The 9430-nt window shown below is 39.5% G+C and overlaps 1 pseudogene; it reads right to left on the bottom strand.

Annotated features, from left to right (window-relative positions):
• Window positions 1–2759: 2759 nt before the first annotated feature.
• LOC113270892 (60S ribosomal protein L35a-like) lies at window positions 2760–3279 on the bottom strand (annotated as a pseudogene).
• Window positions 3280–9430: the final 6151 nt, after the last annotated feature.

Here is a 9430-nt window from a genome sequence, read left to right as displayed (position 1 = left end):
AAGTGCCCAAGCAAAGACTTAAAACAATGTCTGTACTAATCCAGAGGGAAATAAAGGTCCACACTAGCATCTGTGGTAACAAGAGGATACACAGCTAAAGTGGGTTCCTTGCTTCCACTCCAAAGGAAAACAGCAATGAATGAAATCTCCAAACCAAGGACAGAGAAAGTCTCCCTGTGGGAATATAAATTGGTATCATCATTCCAGAAACCAATTTACTGGTAGCTATTAAAATGGAAAATGTGCACGCCCTATAACCAAGCAGTTCCACTTCTAGGTCTGCCCTAACAAAATACATGTATAAGCTGTACTCGTGGATATACCTGCACCACTGCTTGTCATGGAGGAAAAAATGACGAATACTTACCGGTATAAGAAAATGCAATTTATCCTACGCTGGAATACTATATGGTAGTGAAAAATGCATACTAAGGTATGCATAATCTATAGCTATATAGGCATGAATGTATATGGAGATGAAAATATCTACACATACTACATAAACATAGTTTTCAGTCAAAATTTTGCTGAGATTAAAAATGCAAGTTTTAAATGATTCATACACTATGGTACTATTTATGAAAGAAAATGCAAAAAAGGAATAATATTATAGATTTTCTGTAGTTATATGAATATTTGTGGATATACAGAAAATGACCCAGAGCTGAGGCAGGCCAGATTCAGCCTCTGCCTGCTTTTGCACAGCTCACAAGTTAAACTTTTTTTTTTTTTTAATTTCAAAATGTTAAAAAAAATTAAAAGAACAGGAATATGTGAAAAACATAGTAAATTCTAACTTCAGTGTCCATGAATGAAGTTTTACTGGAATACAGCTATGTCCATTTGTTTATGCATTGTGAGTACAAAGCTGGGTAGTTATGACAGAGACCAAATGGCCCACAAATCCTAAAATATTTACTATCTGGCATTGATCTGGAAGAATAGGCCCCAAATTCATAATAATGTTGGGAAAGAGAGAGGGTATTGCTACTGATGGTAGAGGTTGAGACTTCAATTTTCCTTTAAAAGAACATTTAGGGGCACCTGGGTGGCTCAGTGGGTTAAGTGTCCAACTCTTGATTTTGGCTTAGGTCATGATCTCAGGGTGGTGGGATCAAGCCCCGTGAGGGACTCCATGCTCAGTAGGGAGTCTACTCTTTCTCCCTCTCCCCCTCACCCGCTCATGCTCGCTCGCTCTCTCTCTAAAAATAAATAAATATTAAAAAAATAAAAAATAAAAAAAGAGCATTTATATATAAAAGGTCTTGTTTCTGCTTTATGTACACAAACCTTGTTAAGATAAACATATATATATATATATGCACATACATCTACCATTTTAATAAAGTTTGTATATACATAAACCCTTAAAATACACCTTTATATTGTATATTTAAATATATGTATGTATGTGCATGTATGTGTGTATACACACACATATACATACATGTATATATACATACCTGTATGTATACATACATACCTGGAAGAAAACACTCAAAATTGGTGGTTCTTGATGGTAGAAATAAGGGTGCTTATTATTTTCTTCTTTGTTATTTCAGGTATTTGTCAATACCCCAAACAGATGTAAATATAAGAAAATGGTGGACACCTCTGGCCATGTGAGTTGTGAAAATTGCCATTGTGCCAATAGTGCTTTTCTCCCCCAGAAACTGCCTTTTCTCTTCAACTGTTGAATGATAAGACCTTCAAAAACACATCAAGGTTTAGCTTACATTCACGTAACATTTCTGGAAAACTCCAGTATCTAATTGCTTCTTCATAGGAAAAAAAAAAAAATTCTAAGCTTCAATGCACTGAAGATTTTTATAAAAATCAATCTTATCCTTGAAGTAAAATGTGACGTAGATTATCCCTTCTGCTGGAAGTTATGGTAATGACCTACTGAGATATACCTCACAATACAGTAATATTGCTTCTTTACCAGTTCGAAAATATTTTCCTATAGAAAAGCACAAAGCAGGTTCTATCTGAAAAAAATAAAATAAAATAAAATTACATAGCAACCACATTGGTGCTTTGTAGGATTAGAGCAGCGGGACCTAATGATTTTCTTCATCGTGACATCTAATAATCTAATAATGCATCAGGAAAGGTGAGCTTAATGAAGCATATTCAGATGGGAGAGCATACGATTTATGATGGGCTTGTTGTGGTTATATTCCTAAATGGATCCCATTAACTCAACATTGGTTGCTGGTAAATGGCCACATTTCCTAATAGACAAATGCATGAATCACCTGGGCATATTTTAGAACTGTGCTCTATAGAATGGTTCACCTTACAACTTTACTCTAGGACCAGGAGAATGACCTTCTTTAATGAAGCTTAGCAGACTTTCTTTGAGCAAGAAACAGAATTATTGGGGCGCCTGGGTGGCACAGCAGTTAAGCGTCTGCCTTCGGCTCAGGGCGTGATCCCGGCGTTATGGGATCGAGCCCCACATCAGGCTCCTCCTCCTTCCTCTCCCATTCCCCCTGCTTGTGTTCCCTCTCTCGCTGGCTGTCTCTATCTCTGTCAAACAAATAAATAAATAAATCTTTAAAAAAAAAAAAAAAAGAAACAGAATTATTGCAAAAGAACATGCATTCTACCTCTTCATCATTTAGCAGGTACATGTAACCTTATCCTTGGGCGGCATGTATGAAGCACACTACTGAGAGGATTTTTTAAACAGTGTTACAACAAACAAGTATTGTTTTCAATCCTTTTTATAATTATAAAACCAATATGTTCGTTTGTTTTTTAACAGAGCTACACCTTTATTTATTTACTTTTCAGGAAGTTTAAGTCCTTGAAGGGTACAGCATCACAGGGATTCTGTGGTCAATGGCTTTAGCAGGAAGGCTGCTTTGGAATCTGGCACATATCACACCACTGTTTCTGTGGCATGAGCCCACACAGAGCACGAGTGACTTTTCCCCAGATTACTTGGGTTTTGTACAATTTGCCACCAGGAGTCACTGCGTTGCTCTTTGCTCTGTACACAGAAGCACTTCTCTTGCCTAGATAGAATTCAGTTTCATCTCGAGCATAAACATCTTCAATTTTAAGAAGTCCTACGTGCTCCCTCTGCTTCCGAAGATCCCGCTTACAACCAGCAAAAAAGGCATTGCACCACAGCCTTTCAGACATATTTGGAGCCCTGATCCCAGCAGGCTTGCCCCCAAAGCTCAGCAGCAGGAGCCTCCCTCACCTCCTAGGTGTTTATTGTGGAAATTTGAGAAAATCAGAAAAGCATAGGGAAAAAGTCACTCATTATTTACCACCCAGATAGCCACATGTAATGCATTGCAAATCCGTCCACTTCAAAGATTTTTTTTTAAAGATTTATTTATTTATTTGAGAGACAGAGGGCACCAGCATGAGAGCAGGGGAGGGGCAGAGGAAGAGGGAGAGAATCTCAAGCAGATTCCTGCTGAGCGCAGAGCCCACACAGGGCACAATCCCAGGACCCTGAGATCAAGACCAAGAGTCAGACGCTCAAACAACTGAGCCACCAGGCACCCCTCACTTCAAACATTTTTCACTGCATATGTAACTGAAAAATCATGAGTACATAATAGACATTTTACCATATAAATTGCCTTATAATATTTTTGCACTTTGTAATATATCATGAAGATTTTCTGCCATAAAAAATTAAAAAGACATCAATTTTGGTATGCCACCGTAAGGATGCACAATTTCTTTTCACTCTATGTTAAATAACACTGAAATGAACATCCTGATCCATAATGTTATGACCTTATCTCTGTTCATTATTTCAGGATAAATATTTGGAAATAAATTACCAAGTCAAAATACAGGTACCATTTTTAGGATTTTAGATATAAAGAACCAGAATCCTGGAATGTTCTACTAATCCATATACCCAGTAAAAGGATAGAAGAGAACCTATCTGACCCTGGGAACAATTTTGAGCCAACTATTTCTTCTTTCAGTAACCATCTTCTTGGATCTGGCTCGGTTCCTCTCTCATCCACCAGCCCCAACTGGGCCACCACACCATTGCATGCTAAATTAGCATAAAAGAGCTCAAACATAGAAAACAAAGGTGGTAATGGGGAGCAATTTAAATCTAAGCTTATTTAACCTAAGTGGCTAGTGGCTGCCCATTTTATCTTAATTGCCTTTTAAACTAAAATCAATGTTAAATTACCTGAACAACAGCTTCTGCACAATTGCAAACTGAAAATTCTTTAAGTGCCTCCTCAAAAGCCTTTGGCTCTTGTTTGGCCGACTGACAGGAAAAGAGTCTCTTTCTTCTTTACTGTGTTCCAGCTTTGGACTATGGGATATGATTCAAGGATGGACACTCCTGAAAACAACCACCATGTCAGCTCTAGGATGAGCTGCTTCTTGACATGAGGTACGTAAAATGCAATCTGGATCATGAAAATGAAATTTAGATAACAGTCCCTCCTTTCTTCCTCCTGCCTTTCCTCCCATCAACAATGAGAGATCGAATATACAAATGGAAAACCTCCAGACCACATACACAAATGGAACTTGGACCTATGATCTGCGGGAACCAGCCCAGGAAACCAGCCTGCTATCCACAAATCATATTTGTAGGAAATCAGACCACTCCTGACTTCCATCTCTTGGTGATCAGCTCAGGAAGCCAAACAAAAGCCCTATAACAACTGGCTCAGAAACAGCCATGACTTGATTAGTAATAGACAGTTTTCCTAATTTCTGTACCCACTTCCAACTTAGGACCAACAGAGAAAGCTCAATATGGACCCAACCAGTCACAGAGAAGGTCCTGCTTCTACCTGGTCGACCTGCAGCCTTCCCAGGACAAAAGCCTCCAGTTAGGGCACAACTGAAGCCTTCCCTTTTTTTTCAACTATAAAGCTTTCTCACTCTATTGCCTGACTTTGAGTCTCTGACAAAACACAAGTGACAATGGCTAACTCCCTTGCTGTAGCATGCTCTGAATAAACAGTCTGCTTGTTCTCATTTGGTTGGTATTTGTTTATTTCCACAGTGATTACTTGTTTTCAATACTATGTTAGGTAAATAAGATAGACAAAACCCTAGCCCTCAGGGAGCTTATGTTCTAGTGGGTAAGACAGACAATAAACAAGGTAATGACAGATTTTAGTAACTACTATGTATGAAATAAACCATGCATTGAGATGGGGGTGTAATTGGGGTAGATGCCTTAGATATGATTCTTGGGTTGCTGGGAGTTATTATTACATGGTTCAGCTTCCTGCTTTTGTTTCCTTCAAATACTGATTGGGTATATGCCATCTGACTTGCACTGCTGAGTCACAAAAAAAGGGCAGCTTTATGTTCTCTGCCAGCAAAGAGCCTCACAGGATGATGTCCGTTCAGTGATAACCGAACGCAAATTGGAGAAGTAGGTGGGGCCAGAAATAAGATTCATGTTGTGACCTATGAGGGCTGAGGAGGCAGTGGGGAAAACCTTTCAGATACTACAAGGTGTCCTCAGGCCCTGGAGCAGAAGACTGGGGTGGATAGTGAAGGGGTTCAGGACTCCCTACTCCAAAATATGGCACCTCGACATATTGAATATTTTAAGCTGAAAGAATCTGAGTAACAGCAGGTACAGGAAGGACTCTCTGACCACCTCCCTACCATCTACTCTGAAGCAGGTCATAAGATCTCATGGGAGAGGTGCCCTCCCTGTACGTGGAAGAATGAACACCCTTACCTCCGAAGACGGAGGGACACAGAGAGGACTTGCTAAGCTCTCCCCAGTTTACCACTTAGTTCATATCATATCTCCCCACAACTTCTGACCCTTCATCAAACCTACTATAAAAATGCTCACACTTTGGGTCTTCAATTCCTTATGAAATCTCCTGTGTCATGTAAAACTTACACTAAAAAAAAAAATTTGTATGCTTTTCTATTAATCTGTCTTTTGTCAGTGTAATTTATAGAACCCCAGCCAGAAAACCTAAGATGGGTAGAGGAAAAGATTTTCCCTCCCCTGTATGGGGAGAGATACACACATTATTACTGGTATTTCTGTATGTAATGCCAGCATGGACACTTTTAACACAAAAGAGGTTTGCTTGGAGATAGCCCCAAAGGCTCATGCTACCTTCTTTAGAAAAATTTTCCCTTGATTTCCTAAATAGGGGATCTCACAGACATTTTGGGAAACAAAAAGTCATAAGAGGTTAGAAATCACTCTTCTCCCCAAATCTCCTCATCCATAGGTCCCAGTAGTATGTCACCCTACAAAGAAAATAAGGAGATAGAAGAAGACTCCTAACTCTAATGCCTTGATTTGGTCTGGGCCCAAGACAGAATGAGGGTAGAAATCTTACACACCTGGGGGTGTCCTTTACTCAACTTTGAGAGATGGAAAGGCTGTTGATGCTAAAGGTATGTGTAATACTCAGCCAACATCTCTCCATCCCCATCATAGAGCTCACTGCCCCCTACCCTTACAGGATTTCTTAGAGAAACCTCTCCTCTTGTGCCCTACCACAAACAATCCCCAGTCCAGGAATTAGGGCCAGACACATAATCCTCTCTGGTCAAATCAGATTCACTCCTAGAGAGACTTTTGGAATTGGGAAAAAGAGTGGTGAGCTTTGACAACTGGACTTGGGAGACTGGGTAGATTTTCAAGGTAGAGTCTGATGAGTAGTTAAGAGAAACAGTCTATAAAGAAATAAAGAAGTAGAGACAGGTGACTTCAAGAAAGAAATGGGAGGAAAGAGTGAGAGACAGAGAGATAAGCAGAAACAAGACTCTGGCCCCAGAGGAAGACAGAGATGGGGACGATTGTTGTCTTGGCCACTGAAAGCTTTCTTCTTACTTCTATATTACTTTTCTTCCCCATGTCCTTCTGATGCAAGCTGACTTCCTGCAAAGTCCCAACCATACACTCTATCCCTGCTAGAATCTCTAGACATAGTTGGGCTTATACAGGACATGGCCAGCCTGCAAAGGAGTCCCCAGATCCCTTTGCTTTGCAGAAAAGCAAAATATCCCAATGCTGAGATGAATAAACCTCTTTCCTGTGTCTCATGATCTTTCATGAAGCATAACTGGTGGGCCAGCCTGTCAGAAATGCAATTTAAAAATCTAGTGCTAAAATAAATACAAATTCTCTGACACTAGAGGCTTTATTAGGCTTTTCTTTTTTCCAATTGTAAGCATAAAGATGTCTTCCCATCTAAGAATGTCACCAAAAATATAATTGATTGATTCATTCTTTTAACATTATATATGTGAATGCCTACTGAATTCCATATATGAATTCCAGAATCCTTGTCAGGCCCAGAGATACAAAGCTGAATAAGTTTGTTAAAGAATTATAATAAGTATTATAATATAAAACAGCATTATAATTATATGCATTATTATAAGTTTATATATTTGAAGTTCATATTATAAGATGTGTATATATATTATAATTATAAGTGACATAAAGTGTGCTATGCATCTGCTTGGTATAGGAGCCTTTTTGCTCTGCTTAAGGTCAGAAAGCAGACTGCAAAGGATTCACAAAGTAGTGATGCTTAAGTTAGGTTTTAAAGGATGCATGGTAGCTCATTCAACATGGTCAGTAGGGAATGGCAATCTAACCAGAGAAAACAACCTACGTAAAGGCACAGAGCCATGACTGGGTGAGCTAATGCCAAGGGTAGATGTCCAGGCAGGGAAAGTGGGAATAGGTCAGATGATAAAGGGCCTCTATGTCATGCTAAGGGGTTTGGAGCCCATTCCTCTGCAAGGAAAGTGGAATAGTCAGTGGTTAGGAAGGACACTCCAGGTGGAGTGTGAGAATGGACCACTGGAAGCAGGGACATCCATTAGGAGATTCTTTTATTACATTTCAGGCCAAAAAATGATAAGGGTTGACACAAATGAAGACATGGCAGTGAACATATAATGGGAAGGAAAGATTTGATAAATATTTTATAAATAGAATTAAAAGGACTCATTGAATGACTGGAAAATATGTAGGGATGGGGATGGTTTAAAAAAAAAAAAAGGAGAGGCCAAAAAGTCAATGTCAATTCCTAGATTTGTGTTGTAAGTTATTGATTGAATGGTGGCACCAATGACCAAATTCAGGAATATCAGATAAAGATCTGGAAAGCTAAGAGGCTCATTTTGGTCACACTGAGTTGGATATAGTTGTGGAGCCTCCCGGGGACTCTGGAGAGAGGCTGAAGACCATCTGGAATTCATAAGCATAAAAGCTGGAGCCATGGACATAGAATAGATAATCTTGGAAAAGTAGATACTCTTTGATATTTGATACTATTAATGCCCAAGGCAACACAATAGGATACAGTTGTTAAACAAGTCCGAAAATACATTTGAAATAATGTACAGTAGACAAGCCTGTGCCACATCTATGCTTTCATATAACAATAAAGTCACACATTTAATATTTGTGAGTAGTTCACAATAGTAAGATGACCGAGGTGGTTAAATTCAAGCACTTAACAACCGTTACCGTAACCAACTGGATCAAATATTACCTTTTTAACATTCTCCGCCTATTCAGGAAGCTCTTAATGGGACACGTGCTCTAAAGCAAACAGCCAGCCCTACCTGGACGCAGGAACTTTAGCTATAAACAATGTCTAATCAGGTTTCTATATACAAATACTTAAAATGACTGATAATAGTAATAAAGTACTAACTAAGCAAATGTCTGTTTGCCAGGCACAAAGGAGATGATTAATGAGTGTTTGCTAACTACAGGACTTACTGTGTGTCAAGTTTGAGCAGGAAAGAGATTTCTTAGGGTCACTTTGCTGTCTAGAATGTGAGCTCCATTGGCATCACAAACCCTTATCACTAGTAAGATGGAAGTTATTCACCCACCAACCACTTAGTCCACATGAGATACAGTACATGATTGTGAGGTTCCTATCTGCTGTCCTATTGGTCTTGATGGCATTGGAGGATTTCTAACTCCCACTAAGTGACCCTATGGGATATGAGGGCACTCTGGGATGCTAGGATGATTCATTCTGCAGGAAGTTCAAAGTTCCAATTCTGAGAAGTCACATTGTAATCTTAATCAAGTTATACCCATTCAACTGGAACATGGGACAGTTAGGAAAACAAAAGAACGGGAAGCCAACGTGAACACTGATAGCAACTGCACAGGCATCCCAGGCACTGTACTTATGCTGAGGAGTGAGTATGAAATAGGAGATGGGAATCTGCTCTTCATTCCTGGGTTTTGGGCTCTCAGATACCCCTCAGAGCAGGGGCAGCTCACCTCCCGCAGTGTGAGTCTCCTTTTTAAAGCCACATCTTTTCCACTATGGCATGAATGGCCCCTTAAAGCAAACCAGTGCCTCATCTGGTGTTTAATCAAAGAAGAATCCATTTCACAGCTAGATTAAAATTTGGCTGTGACGGGTCTCCTAAAGAGATTCGACCTTCT

The sequence above is a fragment of the Ursus arctos genome, unplaced genomic scaffold (assembly GCF_023065955.2).
Source record: "Ursus arctos isolate Adak ecotype North America unplaced genomic scaffold, UrsArc2.0 scaffold_2, whole genome shotgun sequence".
In the NCBI taxonomy this organism is placed as follows: Eukaryota; Metazoa; Chordata; class Mammalia; order Carnivora; family Ursidae; genus Ursus; species Ursus arctos.
Note: the sequence above shows the minus strand (reverse complement) of the source record. Positions and strands in the feature narration are given on the sequence as shown.